General features: G+C 41.2%; 1 protein-coding gene across 1 annotated transcript in view; it reads left to right on the top strand.

Moving 5' to 3' along the window:
* The first annotated feature begins 4,473 nt into the window (after positions 1–4,473).
* LOC117374788 (dynactin subunit 6-like) overlaps positions 4,474–20,982 on the top strand; it is a 158,489-nt gene continuing 141,980 nt past the window's right edge. Inside the window, exon 1 of the mRNA XM_033970968.2 lies at positions 4,474–4,477. The gene's annotated coding sequence lies outside the window, so the exon portion shown is untranslated. The remainder of the gene's footprint in view (positions 4,478–20,982) is intronic.

Raw genomic sequence — 20,982 nt, 5'->3', positions numbered from 1 at the left:
TTTGTTGTAATTTGCTCATTTTAAATTGGAAAATCGACCTGTCGTAAAGGCTGACCAAAGGGACCAAAGATACATACTTGGGAAAACAGTTCAGCAGAGTTTATTTGCAGATATAGGAATGTGAATGAAGGTAGACAGAGCAGACAGCTGGGAGCGGTGTTGTAGGCAGGTCGTGGGTCGCAGGGTCAGAGGCTGAGGTGTTCGTACCGGTCGTGGAGAGCTGGGACGGAGACGGAGGTGCAGGGATCGCGGTGGATAAACAAAGAAAAACGGAAAATGACGAGAAAATACAGGAAGGTGACGAGTCGATCTGGCCCAAAGTGTCGGGTCATCAGTCCTTTAGAACTCTTGATCAAAGGTGGGTGTGTGGAGGTGGTGCCAGAGTCTCCGCCCAGCTCCAGACTCCAACACAGACGGGAGAAAAACAGCACAGAACACACAAAAAAACCCAAAAATCCTGACATAATCTATAATTAGTTAATAAAAGAAACAAATCCGCTGACGAGTATTGGATTTTTTGTCATTTGTACAAAAAATGACTTCGCGACGCTGCTGAATCCTATGTGTATCGATTAAGAAAATAAAACTGGCGAGCGAAATAAGTACAGAGTAGTGAGTGTATGACAGTGGTGGTGAAAACGACGACTGATCTGCAATACGGCACCGTGAAAACAAGCGATTAAAAATTAAAAATGTGACTCTGAAGTGCTGTATGTTTGCAAGTTTTCTCCCCGACAAAACCGCCCAAAACATGCAGAAAACACTCCAAAACCAGCTTCGAGAGGGTAAATAAGAAGGCAACAACTACAGTACAACATGCTTAAACGCTCTGAAAAGTCAATTTTGCAGAATAAAAGTGAACTACGTAACTTTCCTGGCGGAGTTTCCCCGTGTGCTCGTCTCCTTGGAGATGTTATCGCTGCGTCTAGATGTTCCTAACTTAGCTTTTTCAATGGAGACGACACAGGACATCACCGAGTCATTACAAGTTAGATCTGCGTCAAAGTAAGATCAAATTCTCTTCTAACTTAAAAAAAAACCCGCCTAAAATGAAGTCAATGCACGTAGATTTATTTAATGCCATACTGTGGATCATTCCAGGGAGGCCAAAACATCTCCAATCAAATACCGACGGTCATAATTTCAGAAAAGTCTTTTGTCGAATGTCCAGAGGATTCCAGGAAATGGATAACGGCTAAGGTGCGGTGTAATTATTGTAAACAGACTTTGTTTTAATAACGCCGTAATGAGATACAAAGATCAACTTTTCGAAATGACTCCTGCATCATTATGTTGTTATTAAAGCGCTGATGAGGTGTTCAGTTTTCTTTGCCTAGAGTCGTTGTGTCATTGTGGAGGCCCAAACGCATTTACAAAGCGGAGACAGTATGCTGATAGGATAACCACGGGGGTTATTTGTCAGAGCAGGTGGGCTGGTACGCCGCGCCATTACCACCTGTACCTGTTGATTGATGCAGTCAGCGAGTGGCAGCTTCGCACAGTGGCCGGGGTAGGACCAGCCGGGGACACTGGTGATTGGTTCCCTCAGGCTCTCGTAACAAATGTGTTGGCTCGGAGATGGCCCTGGCTCTGTACTTTGGCTTTGACCATGTCCGCGAGCTTGTTATCCAGTGGTTTTTGTCTCCTCTGATTAATGACAGCTGGAATATCTTTAGCGCCGCGGAATTAATGTCATGTTCTGAAACGGTATCAACTGTGCAAATAGTGCGCGAGTGCATGAGGCTAATTTGGAAGCTACAGAATGTTTGATTAATAATACAATTAGTACGAGTAGTCTACAGTAGAGACACCTGTTATTTCAAGCCGTGTCGTCTCAATCTGACAAGGCAACGCGAGTTTGAACGGCGCAATTCGTACACGAGGTAATTCAAAGTGTTTTACAGAACAAGAAAGACGTTAAAATCACAACACAGCAAATCGAAAACATAAATAATCACAAATAATCACCACAAGATTAACATTAAAAGGACAAAACCATAGGCCACATGTGTCAAACTCAAGGCCTGTGGGCGAAATGAGGTCCGCCAGGTCATTTTATGTGGTCTGCGATAAGGTAAATTAAAAAGGTATGACTGTCTTAAAATATCGGTTTATCAGAAGGTGCAGTTACACACATTTTTTTTCATATCTATGCAAACTCATATGCAATATTTGTAACTTGAATAAGTAATAAATACAGAAACGGTTAATTAACAAGATTTAAAAATACTTACATTTATTTTGCATTACATTTGCTTACATTTAGTTTTCTGTCTTACATTTACATCTGGTCGTTTGAAAGCTGATGTGGCCCTCTGTGAAAATGGCTGTGGACTAAAGAAGTGTGACGTCACCCATAGCGCAAATAAAGCTAATCGATGCTAGTGGTTAAGTCATAGAGGCTAATTTAAAGCTCCATATTTAGACTTCCGACCGCACGCATCATAGCAACCAAAGAGCCAATCCAAATTAAGGCTGTTGAAGGTAACGCTCCTTCACGTCCGCATCGCTGGTTTAGCAAGGAGCAGCCGCTTAGCAACGCTGTCAATCAAACTTGTTGCTAACGCCAGCGGGAGCGACCTCAGGGAAAGTAGGTGCTATTAATGCTCACGTCTTGATTTACGAAATAAAAGTATCAGGATCATACAAGAGCAGGTTATAGCGAACGTTTTAAGAGCAAAATGACGAATCTGACAGGAGCAGTTACAGAAAGAATTGAAGTCGATGGAGTCAGAAGTGGGCGCACGCTGCTTTCCGATGTGAAACGCGGTGGCTCGGAGGTTAGCTAGGTCCATTTATATACACAGTCAATGGACAAGGCGTTAGCAGCTGTTAGCCTAACACCAATTCAGGCTATTCAAGTGGAAGGGTTTTACCATTATATAGAAACAAAGTCCTCCTGGTATTGCTCCGTGGCCATTCGTGCGCCAAACCCAGCGACGGAATTGGTGGCGGTCACATTTCATCAATTATTACTGAGGTTACAGCGACTGGCAGTTCTAAAAGAAGTTTCTGCCATGATTTCGAAAGCGTCTACCAGCTGTCTCGATACGCAGTGAGGGAAAATAAACAGGTTCTACTTTATATTCACATTTCTCTGATTGGTTCGGCGCCTCTTGTCCTGATGGGATCTGAAAAGTGAAAATACATTAAGAATTCTGGCTTGAATGTAAAGTAGAGCTGCTTAGAGAATCTTTTTTTTTTATTGTAAACATGATAATAACAGTCGGTACAATACAACTGCCAGAAAATGCAGATGAAACGTTCAGTGAGGTGTAAAACGATGGATAAACTGCGGCGTTAACATGGCCGTGCTTTGCTCCAGACGTCTCAGTGTTGAATTCTACTTGTAAAAACTCAAAACGCAGTTGCTGACCAGGTTTCTTTGGGTTCGTGCTGTAACATGAGACGTGTGAAGTCACAGTTTTGTTGTTGTGATGAGTTATATTGTTTTTATGAGCGTGGCATTTGGTCCTCTTCACAGCTGCCTTGATATTTCGTGTGAGTCACAAATACAGCATTATTTCTGACCCTCTTCCTGTTTTACATTGGCAGCTGCTGATTCATTTGCGATAGTACTACATTAATGCCGTGCTCCTGACTCCTCACACTTGAGCTTCATGTGGGGGGGTGTAAATCACGTGACCAGTTTGTGAAAAACAAATGTGTTAAAGCCACTGCTGAGTCAATGAGATCTTCAATTAGATCATTGGTCTTTTATCAAAGGGCACGGCGCACACATACAGAGCTCATACATCACAGAGCGGCATGAGAAGTGACGCACACTTACTCAAAGTTTGCAACAGACAAAACACATTATAATGTCATTTAACTGTGCTTCACAAACTAACAAGTGATCCTCATCTGACATCTTTTGGATACCGTCAGCGTTTTAAGTTCAATCTATTAATGGATCGAATAAGGCCAATCTTTTATACTTTACACACACACACACACTCGCACACTCTCACACTCACGCACAAGCCTCCAATTAACCATCATATTGATCGAGGGCTTCAGCCAGACATGTGTCAGTGTGTATTGGACCCTCTGGACCACAGTACCCGACTGAGCAGGAAGGCTGAGAGCAGTTCTATGGCGCTGTTAGAAATGACTCTGACTTAAATAACCCACTCTCAAATCAATGCACCAACGACGTTTCATGGAACTGAAAAGTATTTGATCTAAGTAAAGAAAACGGTTAAAAACGTGATTTATTGATGCACATTTTGGACGTTCAGTTCATTTAAGGACCGTAGATATTGGATTTGAAAAACGTAGAGATGCAGTCGTTTATTTATCCATTGACATATTAATCGGTGAATCAGGTCTAGTGAGATCGTGACCAGTACAATCATTTTCCAATCATTTTCAAGTTTGTCATGTAAAAAATATGAGCCTTTTGGAGAATTTGTCGAAATCATTTACATCGATTAACACATTTATTTAGCCCTAACCTTTTCCCAATCATATCGCCGTTACTCGAATAATAACGAATTCAACAACAGCACCAGTGGAAAAAGTAGTAAAAGCCGAGTTTCGCAGATATACAAGTATAATTTTGTTATTTTAAATCGTCCCAAATAACACTCAGACCTACAGCTATTTCCAACACAGTTATTTTACTCATGTGGGCTAATAACCGTTTATTTTTACGTTCTCTTAATAGAAATGTCAGAGTTAAATAAAAAAAAAAATAGTGCATTATAAGATACTTCATAAAGGGCACAAGTTCTTTTAGGTTCAACTTTATTCCTGTTTGTAAATCTGTCTTATGTTTAATGACGTGTAACCGATTATAGACACATAGCTGCACATGCATCTCAAACACTTGGGTAACACCTTATGGTAGATGCGAGCTAACATATTTGAACACAGATGGCGCTGCCGTCCCATCCCCCTCAAACCTTTTACTTTTATCACAGTTGAGTGAATTATGAGGCACGCTGTACTGACGATGACTTTGAAATGAGATACTAAGAGGCAAAACACTTAAACTGGCTGCACTACATCAATTCTGCCTTTTTACTGTTGCAGAGACGCTGTGCATGTTTTATGCGCACAAGACAAAGATCTTTGGTTTAAAAGGATTGTCCAAATGTGTTTGCGTGAGACTCGTTTGATACCAGCTTTCGTTTTTATTTCTACATTTGTACATATTGTAAGCGTCTGGCAAGAGGTTAAAGAAGACGTATGATGCTTTTGTCTGCAATAAAGTTCTAATCTATGACACTGTGGATCACCGTTTTATATTTAGGACATTTTAAATCACAATACTGATCTAAAAAAGGGTCTGCGACGCTGCTGAATCTTACAGTTATCACCATTTATGAAAAATAATATGGAAACGTAAGTGAAGAGCAGTGGGTGTGTTTGGGAGGTAACTTAAATCAGAAATATTCGAAGCAATGTCATCTTAATGCAGAAAAATAAAGATTACTCAAACGTGAATTACTCTGGATGTGCACTGCCTGGATTGAATACAAGAAATCCATGTGTGTGATCACTGAATGCCTGAAGCTGTGCAGCATCAACAGGACGTTTAAACTTGATGAGGTTGTGGAAAATCACGCTTGAGGCCGATGGCAAACCGCCTGCGCAAGTGACCATTAAAATGTGGCATATACCAAGGAGACGCACTGTCCTCACCGCTGTCCTGCAAAGGTCTGAACCCCTCAAAGCCAAATCATCAACAACAACTGGGTATGGATACGACTGAGGAATAGAGCCACCATCAGTCACCTCCTCTACATGGATGACGCCAGGATCTACAGCACCTACACTGGAATGTCATTTGGGCTTGAGAAGTGTAGCCGGATGGTGACAAAGAGGGAAGGTAGTCCACACAGATGGGGTCTCACTGCCAGAAGGAACAATGGCGGACATTGAGGACAGCTGCCTCGGTATATCACAAGCAAATGGCAAACTCAAAGTGGCAGCAAGGAAAGAAGCTACAGCTAAATACCTACAACGAGTAAGACGAGTCATAAGAAGTCAGGGCAATGGCAAGAACGGCACCCAGGCAACAAACTGCAGAGATTTACTGTATATCATGAAATCCCACCAAAGACTTGAGAGAGCTGGACTGAAAAAACACCCAGCGTTCATCCTTGACCGCACAGGAGCAGGACTTAAGCACCAGAGCGATAGAGGCCCAGATCTAACTCACACCAGACAAGCCCCAGATCTGCCACACCAGAGAAGACCCGAGGTTTAGGCTGTGCAAAGAGGCCCCTGAGACAATCCAGCACATAACTGCAGGGTGTAAGACGCTGCAGGGAAAGCAGACATGGAGCGGCGTAACCAAACGGTGGGCATAGTGTACGGAAACAAATGTGCAGAGTACGGACTGGAGACGGTCAATATGGGAAACACCTCCAAAGGTAGTGGAGAATGATCGAGCCAAGATCCTATGGGACCTCCAGGTACAGACTCACAGAATGATGATGGTGAACCAACTGGACATTGCGGTGGTGGATAAACAACAGAGCAAAGCCGTTGTGGTGGACATCACAGAACCAAGTGATGAGAACAACGGGAAAAAGGAACACAAGAAACTGAAGACTCACAGTAGAGCTGGAGAAGGCCTGGAAGGTGAAGGTATCAGTGGTGCCCGTGGTCATCGCCGCACTAGGGGCAGTGACCTCCAAACTGGACGAGTGGCTACAGCAGATCCCAGGAAAAAACGTCAGACATCTCAGTCCAGAAAAGTGCAGTACAGGACCAGCAAAGATACTGTAGAACCCTCAGGCTCCCGGGCGTCCAGTCGAGGACCTGAGCCTGTGAAAAGGATCAGACAACCTTAGCTGAAGTTCTGTGCTGTGTAAAAGATGGTCTCAGAATTGAGTAAACCTTGGCTGGAAACTGAAAAACCTAAGGAGCATTCCAGGATGATGGAGGGATAAAATCTATACGTCATTGATAGAATTGGTTTTCAGCCTTAGTTTTTCTCACCAGTTTGATTCTGATTCTAACTGAGGAAACAAAAAAACCCCACAGATGTTATGTTTGTTTGACCTATATAAAATAAAGCATCTTAAAACAGTTTTATTTGTCTGAAAACTCCAGAAAAAATACTAAACGGATTCACACAACTCATTTTCAGGAGGTTGAGATCAATACGAGGTCACTGTTCTGTTTGGGAGTTTCATATTCAACAAAAAAAGTGAAAGTGACTAACGCTGGATAGCTTGACTGTAATTTTATCTGTGTTTAAGCGGAACAACTCATCTCGCCCGCTGTAGTTCCAACTAAGTCAGCTCTTTCCAGTCACACTGTGTTAAAATAAAGCTCAGCGTCAAATCTAACTTGAGTAACAGATCTTCAGACATAACAGCGCTTCCCGTTAGCTCCACACCCCCAAGAAATGTTGATGACATCAGCTGGAAAGTGTACATTACAGTGAGCGAAGTACTGCGTCTAAATAATATTTCTTGTTGATCAATAAAGTTTGTCTCAGCCTAAGCTCTTGAAGGATGCCACTTATTAAATAGTGCTCAGGTTTTGAGGCCATGGATCATTTGCTGGTTGAGAAAATGTTCTTTTAAAGCTCATGAGTTCCGTTTTTAATTCAGTTTCTGTTGCGCTCTGCAGGTGACATTTCATAACTCTGCCCATATCACATTTCCCTCACATAATTTAAACTCTATAGAAGTGTTAAAATGCGCACACTGCCCTCTAACCTGGCTAGTTTCCATCGCACAGTGATATGTGTACAGCTTGTGTTCTGCCTTTCTGGGTCGTTGCTGTCTGCCCAACCATCCCAGCGGAGTCTGCAGACGTGAGGCCCGCTCCCGACGGTGGCCAAGACCGTGACTTTTTTCTGCTCCAACACACACGCGCGCACAAACAGCCACGGAAAAAACCAGCTGACACCCTGAGTTGTTATTCATACGTTTTCGCGACAATGTCAACCTCAGTCGGGCATTGTACTTTTTCTTCAGTGCTCTCCTTGTCATATTTTTTTTTTCAAGTCCCCTTCCCTTCACCTGATTCTGCACTCTTACAACGGCTTAATAAAATGAAATAGTAAGCACGCTGTTCCCTTGTATTTTGGAGTTATCAAATGGAATGGATTAAGCTCGACTACAGGGTATTTAGCATATTAAGGATTGGGGTTTTTTTTCCGTGGGTGCAGCGACTCTCCTTCCTGCTCTTAGGTTCTTCCACGTGGGCCAGCACGAGGTGACAGATGTACGTACTTCCCGCCGTGCGCCCCTCTGACCCCACCCCCTCGTCCGGTTTTCGACGCTCAATCATCTAATCCCTTTAGTGCCGTAATTCAGAAACAATACGACGATATAGACTTCTTTTTCGCTGATGATTTCATTGACTAAAAAACATGTTACAACAGACTAAGAATCAGTGCACTGTGATGAAATATTAGCACTGTTTCCATAGCAACACATCGTGCATTCTTGTGGTTTTAATTCCCCTTTTTTAACATACTTTTGGTTACCTCGGGATGCACATAAAATAAAGTGTACATTTGGAAAACGTGCATCATATTTTATACACAAACCGCACCTCGTTTAAGCTTTTGAACATGAACTCCTTAATTTTGCAACAGAAAGAGTTGATTTATGGGTTTAAAAACTGCGTAAGTAAGTCCAGAATTTTACCTATGACATAACAATTTGGGCAAAATGTGAAGGCAACGCAAAGCAAGTTTATTTGTATGGCACAATTCGTACACAAGGTGATTCGAAGTGATTTAAAGAATAAAAAAACACAATAAAATCACACAAATCAAAACAAATATTCACAAATAATCACGATAAAATTAATATTACAGGAGAAAAGTGCAGAATAAAAACCGTTCAGTCACATGCACAGCTAAAAAGAATCATTTTGAGCCTGGATTTAGTGTCAGTTTTGTAAAATATGTCTTTAATCACAACAAAATTTTATATATTTTAAGCACACGTGTCAAACTCAAGGCCCCCGGGCTAAATGTGGCCCCCCACGTCATTTTATGTGGCCCACAACATGATAAATTAAAAGGTTTGACTGTCTTAAAATGTCAGTTTATCAGGAGATACAGTTATACAGCCATATTTTTACATCTGTGGAAATGTATATGTAATATTTGTAACTCGAATAAGAAATAAACACAGAGACGGTTAATGAACAAGTTAAAAATAGTAGTTTATTTTCATTACATGTGGCCCTTTGAGAGTGACCGTTTTGCTGATGTGGCGCTCGGTGAAAATGTGTTTGACGCCCCTGATTTAAAGGGTGATAACGACTGAAAATGCCTAAAAAAACCCACAGAATTACAGATTTTAAGCTAGTTAGCAGTGCTTTCATGGCTACCAATTGCAGTAAAAATACATGCATTGTTCCTGTTGCGCCAGTCCGAAGCATGGACAAACGACGGAGGTTGTCCCCAGCGTAACCCGCCCAAATCAACACGTGACTCATCGCACCCTGGAGGAGGCGTGTAGGAGCCGGAGGGCATACGATTCTCAGTGGCAAGTAGCACCATTAGGAAAAAAAAAAAAGCCATATGGAAAGAAGGATTTTTTTTTATCAAGTTACCAGCCAGTAATGATGCCCGTTTCCCATAGAAAGTAAAGATCAAAGTGACGGCCCTGTATGTCGACCAAAAGCCCCCATGACCTCGATAATGGCCGTCGTATTAATAAGCATGTCTTTTCTCAACTTTCCTCAACAATACAACAACATGCAGCTTTAATGTGGAATGAAGGCGTAACTCTGCGTTGTCCTTATCCATCGGTTTCAGGATTATACGAAAAACAAAAAAAAAAAGGACTGTTGCCATAGTGATGAGCAATTACAAAGGGAAAAGTTATTTGTTTTAAATGGGGGTAAAGTCCACGCAATTTCGCACATGACAGGAAGCTGTAAACTAACAATAGGAACAATAGGAAAGTGGAAACCTGGGCTGTTGCGTTTGTGGGATACAGGAAGGAGTCACTACCCACGAGAAGAAATGAAGACGAATACACGATAAAAGGATTTTTCCTGCTCAAAATAATTCCCTCACGTTCGAGCGCGACGTGTGAGTGCCTTTGTCAGAGTAAATTAGATTCAACCTGATGTGTTTATTACTGTCATTTTGCATTACTCACGTCGTATTTGTATCCACTTCTGTTATTCTGTTAAAAAATCTTTGTCTTCGCGCCATCTGAGAAATTGCACGAGCCATCGCCCCAGCTGCTGTCGCCCTCTCTCTCCCTCCTCATCCATCCCCCGCGCTCCTCAATCTCCTTTACCCCGTCGTCTTCTGCTTCCGACGCGTAATATGAGACGTATTGACTTTGTTCCCTGGCGCCGCGCACTTCCTCCTCCTACCGCACAAAACGCCCACATGTGACAGATGCACCCTCGTACCTGCGATCCATCTCCACGCTTGTCTTTCCTGCCTACATGGCCTGCACGATTCACTTCAAATGACACCTACTAAATGTGCAAACACAAAACTTCTTATACACGAGAAACCTCTCCGGCTCCACGGGGTGAACAAAATGGCAGATGTACCTTTCCCCCGCGCACGACACTGAAACAGATTGGCACACTCCTCCTGTTTGGGGGCCCAGCAGGTACAGTGGCATCTGCGAGCCCAGCCTTACTCATAGATATTTCATGTTATGGAGCGGCGGTGGGTCTCCTCGCGCACACCAAAGCTGCGCGTTATAAAAGGGAGCCGTGCTGAGCTCCTTCACAGCGGCTCTTTGAGGTGGTCCGCAGTCTGAGTCATGAGAAGTAGACACTGTTACACCGACAAGTCAATCCAACTCAAATGCTAAATTAATCGTGTTTAAAGCAATGCTCATATTTGCCATATTTCAGTAACATTAACTGGACTTTTTTGCAGCATAAAAAGGCATTTATTTAATGAATTACAGTTAAATACACTTCTGTTCTTTAACCAAAATGTGGCGGCTCTCATTTTAAGTAAATTTCAGCTTGTTTTGTGAATGTTTAAAGATTTAAAGCGGGGGTGTCAGACTCATTTTCAGCAAAAATGGTGGCTCTCAAAGGGCCAAATGTAAATGTAAGACAGTATAAATGTAACTAAAAGTAACGTAAAATAAATGTAACTACTTTTTAGTCTTGTTAATGAACCGTTTTTATATTTATTACTTATTCAACTTACAAATAATGCATATGAATTTGCATAGATATGAAAAAAAAAGTGTAACTGTACTTTCTGATAAACTAATATACGGTCATACCTTTTAATTTACCTTGTCGCGGCCACATAAAATGATGTTGCGGGCCGCATTTCGCACACAGGCCTTGAGTTTGACACGTTATTTAAAGGTTAATTACGCAACCTTTTCTGATGGAGGATGGGCCACCTGCTTGTCTCAATGCTGTGCCTGGAATGTTGCAGAGTGTGGCATTAGATGTGACACTAGCAGGGCAAGTTACAGGTCAGATCTGTGGTAGAAATGACCTTGTTCCCAATAAAAATGCAAGTTTTAAGGATTTTTTTGGCAATAAATCTGCAGTTGAAGACATGCAAGATGTTAGTTAATGCCATACGGTGGAACATTTCAACTCTATGGACAAGCAGATGGCAGAAATAGTTACAAAATGCAGCTTAAGTTGGATAGTTAGTTCATTAGTTGGTTAATGCTCCGACTAATTTACTTTAATAACGAATTTCTGCCTTGTCTGTCTTTGAATAAGATCCAATGTTTATTTAAAGTGTGTTCTGTTCTTCTTCGCTTCTCTGTCACTACGCAATGACAAAAGAAGATGTAGAGACAGAAAGGGGCCAAAGGGGAGAGTGTGCAGTGATGAGAACACGGAGCCATTGTATGTGTTTAAAATCTGCTGAACGCGCAAAGAATACATCAGCGGCAGAGTTCAGAAGAGAGGGAGAGAAATTATATTAAAATATTATGCCTCCAGGACAGCATTCATTTACTCTGTGCAATTAAAACAGAAGGCTTTCATTTGCATTTTTATTATAAATCCATTCAATACGTTGGGCAATGAGTCATACTGTACCATTACACTCAAATTTTAGACATAAGCACAAAACACGGGGCTGCAACTCGGAAAGATAATAGAACAGGACTTTATTTTGAGACGTTTTAGTGAGTCAGGAGCTTCTACCAGATTATGTTACACTTGTGGTTTGCAGGGAATGATCTGGCACCACCACAATGAATGAACGCACAATTCTACATCTGATTCCTGGTTTGACCCATTTCGACTTAAGGGAATCTAAAAATCTAAGTACAACTATCACTTAAACCAGACGTCTTCTACAAAATGGACTTTTCAGAGGTTTTAACCACGTTGTACACTGCCTGGCCAAGAAAACAAACAAACAAAGAAGTCGCTACCTGGATTTAACTAAGCAAATATGTTGGTGTTGCTGCAGTTGGTCCGGTCCAGGTTCAGCAGAGTGAGGTCAGCTGACACCTGAATAAACTGAATGACCAGGTTGTTCCGTCAATGGATTTTTTCTTCCCTGACGACACGGGCGTATTCCAAGACGACAATGCCAGGATTCATCGGGCTCAAATTGTGACAGAGTGGATCAGGAGCATGAGACGTCATTTTCACACATGGATTGTCCACCACAGAGTCCAGACCTTAACCCCATTGAGAATCTTTGGGATGAGCTGGAGAAGCTTTGTGCAGCGTCAGACTCGACCAGCATCAATGCAACATCTTGGTGAAAAATTAATGCAACACTGGATGGAAATAAATCTTGTGACGTTGCAGAAGCGAAATCGAAACAACGCCGCAGCGAATGTGCGACGTAATCAAAGCTAAAGGCGGAACAACCAAATATTAGAGTGTGTGTAGTTGTTTCCTTCTCATTTAATCTTTAATCGCTTATTTTCAAGACGCCATATTTCCGCTCAATCCTCGCTGTGACGTACTTACTTCATTCTTCAGTTTTATTTGCTTAATCAGTGATAAGCGGAGGATTCAGCAGCTTTGTGTCACGGGTATATGGGCTAGAGACCCGCACAGTAGTGGTAGTAGTCGTAGTAGTAGTAATAGTACTATAACCAGATCAGAAGACGACTCAGAGAGAGAGTGGACAGAGACAGGACGTTGCGTTTAAGTGGTACCATGTGTTGAATGTTAAATAGACAACAAAATAGACACTGGATTCAAGCAAATAAACACAAAACGATCAAAGAGCAGATGTACAATTCGACTCGTTTGGTTCTAACGCCTCGCAACTACTCAGACGTATAAACACATTCATAGTTCATAAATACGTTGGAGGTAGATGGTAGCCTGTGTTAATTTGACCAGACGTCGAGAGGTAGAAGTAGAGGTACGAGGCAAAAGAGCAGGTGCAGTTCGCTGTAGAGAAAGTCTTCAGATTTAAACTCGAGGGTTAATCCGTAACTCGCCGTCCAAAAAATGAGAACCTGTCCTCGACATATGGACCATCGGAAGACTTTTTTTTATCGCCATTGTCAGTGAACACAACTTCACAAACCAGGAACTTTCTTTTGTGATAACGCGCAACATAAAAACACTGAATAATAGTAATAATATTCCAAAAAAGTAGAAATATAGCTGATATAAATACAAATAAGGGCATGCATAAAGTTAAAAAAAGATGTGGACCTCAAAAAAGTAAATAAGTTCAGCGTATACACAATTTAAGTTTAAGTAAAAATTGCAGTTCTGTAATAATACTTGTCGTGTCATCGATGAATAATCACGATAATCTCAATATAATGCACAATATGTTCAACTATATGGTACTATATATACGTTAATATATTGTAATTTTGGTACAAATGAATAAAATAATCAGCTACTTGCTCGTGTGATCCGCTGCTGTCCATCGTGACGCTGTTTACGGCTGGACTTGTTTCTTTTATTAAGTCGTTTTAGATGAATATTATGATTTAAAACGCGCAAATTCTAACATAATGATCAACGAGCGTCATAAATTATAACTATAAAGCAGACACGAGCGCAATAGATCCACTTTAAATACACGTTTGTATAACTAGCAATCACAGAACGCTAATAAATGATTTAATATCCAACGGAACAAGTAAAACGACAGATTTATTTACTATTTTTACTCCTTTCGCATTCTCTCCGTCGTCCTCCTCCTCTCTTTGGTCAGCAGACTGGTTGAAGTGCCCATAGAGGGAGAGAAAAAGGACTGGCATGTGTTCTTTCTGCCACTTCACATTAAATAGAAGCAGGCACGGCCGGTCAAACCCAGATGGCCCCAGGGAGGGAGATTGGTGCAGTGTTCGGGAGAGACTTTTATTAAATATAACCACCGTGCCATATAGCTATCTGACGGCACTTAAAATAGACCCTCCACTCCACACTGCAGAGCGCTCTTCAGAAATGTGAGATCGCAGACACAAAGGGACTCGTGGTATTTAAACGCTCTACCTTCAAAACTGACATTGCATTGATGTGTTTGAATCAGACACGTTCTCGAGCACGCCGCATCGGCTGAAACGTACAAATGGATTCGGCTACAAATGCTACGGCGATTGACTTTGTTTGAAAAAAAGATGACCTAGTCCAGAGGGAGATCCGTACTAATCAAATACATCAGTGAGCTCTGTTTGTGGACTGAGCATCCACTTTATGAATCTTTGGTTTTGTTTGTCTGTTTTTTTTGTCCTATATTACGCAAAATGGACATTTAAGAGCTTTTAAAATGTAGTTACCTCCTCAAAAACAGACCTGGCATTACGTTTTGTTTCATTTACACATGTTTGAGGAACCTTTTATTATTAGTCTGTCTACATATCCAAAGCTCAAAACGCTCTGTCCCACTTTGTGATGTCACGAACCCATAATTTCCAAGTTAGCCGCTACTTTTTACCTTTTGTTTAGTACAGTACAGGTCTGAAATTATCCAGATGATTCTAGTGAAAGTGTATGGAGTTTAAAAACACAGTGGAGCACTTCCTGTATTACCACATGATGACATCACAAGGTGGAACAGCGTGTTTTCAGTTTTAACCCTATAGCGTCGGATGCTGTCGCGGTTGCCGACTTTCCGTTACCGTAACTCTGCAACCAATTGTGCGATCGTGTAAATTGAAACGGCGTCTCAAAGCAGAGGCATGAGGCTTTTTAAATATGTCACTGTCGTTACGGTAATGTGCTCACGTCGTCCCTCGAAGACGACCAATCAGAGCGCGTCAAAGGAAAAATAAGGATGGACAGAGGTGTAGAATAGAGGTGGTAATAATAATAATAATAATAATACATTTTATTTATATAGCGCTTTTCAAGATACTCAAAGACACTTTACATAGAAGAACAATTTAAAAAAGAAATACAAATATACAAACATTTAAAATCAACACTCATAATAATTAAAGATTAAAAGCAGCTTTAAACAGGTGAGTCTTTAGGTGTTTTTTTGAAGGTGGTGAGGTCAGTGCAGTCCCGGAGTTGTTGCGGTGGAGTGTTCCAGAGAGTGGGGGCAGCGATGGAGAAGGCTGGAGGTAGTTGTGTGAAAAAAGGCTAAAGTACAGGCTGATACTTCCTTTAACATGATTTATATGGCTAAAAATAATAAAAATCCAGGCGAGATATAATGGTCTATAATGTGCTCAGTCCTTAAAGGGTTAAGAGACAAACTAAATATGTACGTTTAACATGTGCGAATGAAACAAAACACGACTCCAGGTCTGTTTGTGACGAGAAAACATTATAACATAGATCAGAAAATATTGAAACATGGCCCCTTTAACACCTCAGAAATAAACTAACTGTAAAATCTTCTCTTGAAATACGACCAAAGATGAAGGCTTTGGAACCGGTCCTTGTAGCTCGTATCAGAGCCGACACCTGACACAGTTATTGATCTTACAGCATATCTGATCTTAACCATTGTGAGACGGAGCTGTCCAAGTTTATCAAAGCAAGTCATAATTTATTCATAACTTATTTATAAAGAATTAGGTAACGGAGTTTTGAATAACAGGGATGTTTCAAAAGGGAACAGAGACGGAAATCAAGTCGGTACAACAAGTCCTAAAACTGTAGCTGTACAAGAGACACTCATTTGAACGTGTATCAATACCATAGACTATATAAATAAACGGACATAGCTAATGTGCTAGCCACCGCGTTTCAAATAGGAAGTGATCATCTGGCTCCAATTCACTTTACATTGAGAAATTGTCACGTCTGTGTCGTCATTTTAGTCTTTAAATGTTCGGATTAACCCGCTGGTCTTTTAATTTTGTCGTAAACCAAGATATGAACATTAATAACAGACAAATCAGGCTCCTTTTCCTCCCGCTAGCGTTAGCAACAGGTTTGATTGACAGCGTTGCTAAGCGCCCACACGGGACAGGGCGTTACCTTCAACATCCTGGTTCTGGATTGGCTCTTTAGTTGATGTGATATGGCAACTCGGCTTCAAATTCACCTCGATTAGCTTCATTTGACTGGAGCAGAACGCTACACTAACGTCACACACCCTTAGTCCACTTCTTTACACAGTCTGTGATGATTGTGCACGTACACTTTAATAGCACACAGCTCTTAAAGTTAACAGCGGATTAATAAAAGTGGATGTGTGCAGTATTAGTGTAACGTTTGAGAATGTTTTTAAGTGTCGGTGTGTTGCGTAATTTGTAGTGTTTTTAGCGAAATTGTGTTTTAAAATGTCTAACTTACCACTTCTGTCCTTGTGTCCAGGCGTCAAAGAGGTCCCCGGGGAAACGAGCTCCCTTAAAAAGGTTCCAGGGCAGGACCAAGGCGGGGAATGTGTAGGGGGGGAGGCATGTTGGGGATTTTAAACGGTTTATGGCTTTTAAGTATATTTGGCGTTTTGTTTTAGGGTTATATGTGTGTGAAGCTAATTTGGTTTATTTGTTTTACATGGTTTTATGGAAGTTTGAGTTTTACAGAGCTAATATTATTTTTTTAAACAGCCCGATTAATTAACAGTAGTTTAATCCAGTTAGTGGGACAGAATAAAAGGCGCCGGAAACAATCGTACCATGTTCTGCTGCTGGAGGAGACGCTGCTCTTTTTAACCTCCATTTGCACTTTGCACTTTGATAATTGCTGGAAAAAGAAATAAAAATGTGGACCAGACCCGTGCTGCTGTCTTCTGTCCCACATCCTACCGCTAAAGACCAGCTACGTTACAGATTGAAAGCATCATTTTTTTGTTTTATTGCTTTACTCTCAAACCTTGTGTTGAATACTGTGCGTCTTAAACATCGCGGTGAACTTGTTTCTCAGTAAGAATGCGACGCACGGTTATTTTTATGTCCTTGTTGACACCTGTAAGCGTTATTTTCAGTGACGTGTTCTACCTTCTGGCATCAGTTAAAGCTCTACCCTTTTATGACCTTGTACTGGCAGTATGTACATTTAGTTTACGTCCTCATAAGACCAGCGTTCTATAGATAGTACTTTTCTCAGAGTATAAGTACGTTTCTTTCAACTCTCTACCTCGTCTGCAATCACTTCCTTCACAGTTACAATGATAAATACTGAAAAAGGACAAAAAAAAAGGACTAAAACGTTTCAGAATGGTCTTGTTTTATATTAGAACTAATAAACCACATTGAAACAGTAAAAACTATTATTATTTTGTGTTGAAATGACATTATATTGTCTAAATCAGGAGGTGTCAAACCCATTTTCACCGAGGGCCACATCAGCAAAATGGTTCACCTCAAAGTGCCAGATGTAATGTAAAATAAACTACTTTTTTAACTCGTTCATTAACCGTTTCTGTATTTATTATTCGGATTACAAATATCGCATATGCATGTCTATAAATGTATAACTGCGCATCTCCTGTTCATTTTAAGACAGTCATACCTTTTAATCTACCTCATCGTGGGCCACAAAAAACGACATGGTGGGCTACATTTGGTCCACGGGCCTTGAGTTTGACACGTGGTCTAAATGGTAAATATTAGCGTTTTTATACAGCGCTTTTCCACTTTTCAAGACGCTCAAATCGCTTTACATCAAGGAGCCGCTCACTTATGCATGCAGCGGTGTACGCGGAACACACCGGGGGCGAGGGGGGTTAAGCGTCTTGCCCAAGGAAACAACAACAACAACAGCGTTCATCTGAGAGAGCTGGAATCGCACAGCTAACGGTTTTTTTTTTTGGGTTTTTTTGCATGTAGAGAGCGGGATTCGAACCGTCAACCTTCGAATCAGCAGACAAACACCGTCTCTACTGTCCAATCCTGTCTTTTCCCGAATATCGATACGGACACTACGGTACGACGCGCTCTAAACTCAGAGGTTATTCTCCGTGTGTTTTTGCAGCGCCAGCTTATGCATGCATAACAAATCGACTTTATCTGTGCCTGGTTGAATATAGCGAGGGCACTGGATAAGTCAAAGCACTTATGAACCCTCATGAAAGCATAAAACCACTTGTTCTCCTCGGCAAAGCATCACTTCAACCAGAAATGAGCTAATATTTGTTAAGAGAATCCAGCTCGGGCTACAACACAATAGCCTTTCGTATTTTCTCCATCAAAATGCCATCGCGGAGTCGACTGCACAGCGAGACTGCGGTATGTGGGTAGGGCGAAAAAGCATCTCAATCCCTGCTAGCTGACAATCATTCTCCCAAGATGCAGCTCTTCATTACAAATATATATAGCACAGTGGGGTAGACACAGCATATGCATTTAGAGAGCCACTTTGATACACCGAGCCACAGAGAACTGCAATGTATCAACTAAGATAGACAGGCCTTTCTGCTGCCTATATAGAAAAAGCTGACAATAACAAGCTTGATAGCAGTCCTGGCCTCACTGGAGGGATGGATGACAATAATATGAGTGTGCATGTGGGAGGTAGATGTGTGGATGTGGAGGAGCGAACAGGAGTCATTTGTCAAGTCCGTGAGCTAATAGCGGCGAAGCCAGAGAGGAGGACGAATCACACGGATGCGTCACCTTTGGCCTTTAAAGTCGCCCGTTTTACGCTGTTTTCTGATTTGTCTTGTAATGTTATGTTATTTTCCTCATCAAATAATACAGACGTGGGGTTTTGTTTTGCGTCGTCGCGTACTTAAGATGTGGTTTTCTCTCAAGCTGAAACGCTCTGTTGCTATTTGTGATGTCATGTGGTGATACAGGAAGTGCGCCGCTGCGTTTTGAAACTTCGTGGACGTTTACTAGAATCGTTTGGATGATTTCAGACCTGGAATTGGCGAGGTAAAAGGAGCTGTTGGCTGGAAAACGACCGCTTCGTGACATCACAAGGTGGAACAGAGCTTTTTTGAGGTTTGGAGATGTACAGATTAATGATAAAGTGTAACTCAAACATGTGTGAATGAAACAAAAACACAACTCCAGGTCTGTTTTTTAAGGAAGTAAAACGCGACTTAAGGCTCACGGGAGTCAATTTTGTGTAATACAGTGGTCCCTCGTTTATCACGGGGTTTACGTTCTAAAAATAGCGCACAAAAAGTAGTGAGCTTTATTTTTTACAGTTATTCTATGTGTTTATACACTTTTTTCAGACAGGAATTAACATTTTCTCACATTTCTCTCTTGTTTAAACACAAAGTTCAAACCTTCGTCGGCGTCTTTGTCGGTGCAGAACGTTTCATCGACATTGTGGGTTTTGTCGGGGAGAAAACAAATCGCAAACGTACAGCACTTCAGAGTCACACTGCGATCCAACGTTTATGTAAATTTGTCTGAACACATTCTGTACTGTACAGGACACACGGCACGCTCGTACGATGTAAAAAAAAAGCACGTAAAACTGCACTAAAACACTCCGCAAAATAGCGAGACCGCGAAAGGTGAACTGCGATATAGTGAAGGACAACTGTATAGGGAAAGAAACGAGCAAATATAAAACAAACGGTCGCATTTTGTGGTTTAATTCAGGTACGTTATGAAACTGTAGGTAGATGGTTATTAGATCTGTGAAAATGTGGACTTCTGTAAATGAAAAAGTGAAGGATTCTTTTCATCTTCTGGTATTTGATCCAGAAATTATCTCATGCTACTGTCGCAAGCTAGCTCCCGATGCTAGCTCCCGACGCCGATACTGAAAGACGCCACAATTTGTAAATAATCCGACTCATCCTTAGTTATTAGTCAGTTCATCCCGAAGCTCTCCCGAAGCGATCCTAAATCAACTCTTCAATATTCACCGGACAGAGCCAGGATCATTTCGCGTATGGATCGTGTACGTCTAAGGTCACGCCCCCAGTCACTTCCCCACCGAACCCAAATCAATCACCATTCCCAATCAATATTTCCAGAATTCCCAACCAGCAAACGAAATCAATGAATTTCAAATCAGTTAATTCATTACCGATGTGCAGGTTCAGTGGTTAGCCAACGCCACCTTCTCCCCAACGTTTTTCCAGCAAAATCTCACGTGTATTTTATTATTTTAAAGTAATTTGACTGCGATGTATCCTCAGAGGAAGCCTGATTCATTTATTTAGCTCGTGTCAATACTCGTGTCAGTGTAAATACGTGAAGGTGATGTTTGTTTGAGTGTGATTGGGATCAATGGAATTCATACATTGGAAAACTGCCTGTTGGCAAAATAATTCAAAATGTTTCAACAGTTTCGACATAAATTAAGGTAAACCAAGATATTTACAGTTGTGGAACATTATAAAAGTCAGAGAATATGATGTTTTAGGAGCACGTTCCCTTGAACCAGAGGGTCTCCGGTCTTTTATTACCCTCCTAATGGCCGTCCTCCAAAAGGTTTAACTCATTTGAACGCTATTTTTGAACTTGAGATGTTTCACCTGCCGTCCAGAAGTCATTTTCAGTCTGAAGGTACTGGCCTGAGAAGTGAGAATTCAATTTATCTTCTCAGGTCAGTACATTCAGATCAGTATCTTCAATTATAAAAGACATATGCAATTTTTTTTTAGATTTTAAACGATTTTATATTAGTGTCAGAAACATACCTGGAGTGGTATATTGCTCCATTCATGCTCGTTTGATGAATTCATTAATCCAAGGTCATTTTCTCTGAGCACTCCAAAAAAAAATTAAAAATGTT

Source organism: Periophthalmus magnuspinnatus, chromosome 1 (genome assembly GCF_009829125.3).
Source record: "Periophthalmus magnuspinnatus isolate fPerMag1 chromosome 1, fPerMag1.2.pri, whole genome shotgun sequence".
In the NCBI taxonomy this organism is placed as follows: domain Eukaryota; kingdom Metazoa; phylum Chordata; class Actinopteri; order Gobiiformes; family Gobiidae; genus Periophthalmus; species Periophthalmus magnuspinnatus.
Note: the sequence above shows the minus strand (reverse complement) of the source record. Positions and strands in the feature narration are given on the sequence as shown.